Consider the following 1,002-nt stretch of genomic DNA (forward strand, 5'->3'; position numbering starts at 1 on the left):
CCTGGTGCATGAATGTCTCTAGCCCGCTCAGAAATGCGTTCGTCACCCTCCCGTCGGAATCTTTGTGCAAATACATCCAACTCCGTAACTCGTAAATACTACCGCCACCGGCCATTTTTTTCTTAGATTTTTTTTTGAAATCTTTTTTTTCGGATTTTTTCGGATTTTTTTTTCCGTTTGTGTGGTGTGAGGAAGAGAGTTGTGAGAAATGACATATATATAGAGAAATTTTCGAGTTGGGTAGTTGAAATATAACAACGATTTTACAAGGAATATTTTACATGGATTTTACATGGTTTTAACATAATATTTACAACGACTTTACGACGAAATTAGGTAAGTTAAAGCGCATTGAATACACGTTTTCACCTAAATATAACGGTAACATGTTTCGTTGTAATGTCGATGTAATGATTACGACGTATTTCTCATTCCACGTACATTCTTCGTAAACTTACATGGATTTTACGACGAAAACGTAAATTTACATGGCGTTTACGACGAAAGTTGGATTCCTCGTAAGTTCGTTGTAAACACTATTGTAAATTTACGACGAAATATTTTCGTCGTAAATCTTCGTTGTTATGGGGACGTTTTCTTGTAGTGATAATTTTTCAATTTATTTTACCAATTCAACTTTACGAATTGAATTATCAAGAGCTTTGATATATTCAGAAATCAATGAATTGGTTATTTAGGTGAAAAACTAAAAGATGTTAAATTATGTACCCTCTGAGGTAACGAGATTGTTGCATTCAATACTTCATTTAGTAAACTTTAATTACATATACAAAAGGAAAAAAAAGACTAAGAATAACAAAATCCAGATCTAACCATACTATCTTCTTTTTTTTTTAAAGAACCCATATTATCTTTCACTTCTCTACTCTAAGGAAGTTCATGCAAACAAAAAAATAACTAAAAGATCGAGCAACAACTAGAAAGGTCAAACATCTGAAACCCTAAGTATACATGCCAAAGCATACAGCAGAGATCGATTAA

This window comes from Brassica oleracea, chromosome C1, assembly GCF_000695525.1.
Source record: "Brassica oleracea var. oleracea cultivar TO1000 chromosome C1, BOL, whole genome shotgun sequence".
Taxonomy (NCBI): Eukaryota; Viridiplantae; Streptophyta; class Magnoliopsida; order Brassicales; family Brassicaceae; genus Brassica; species Brassica oleracea.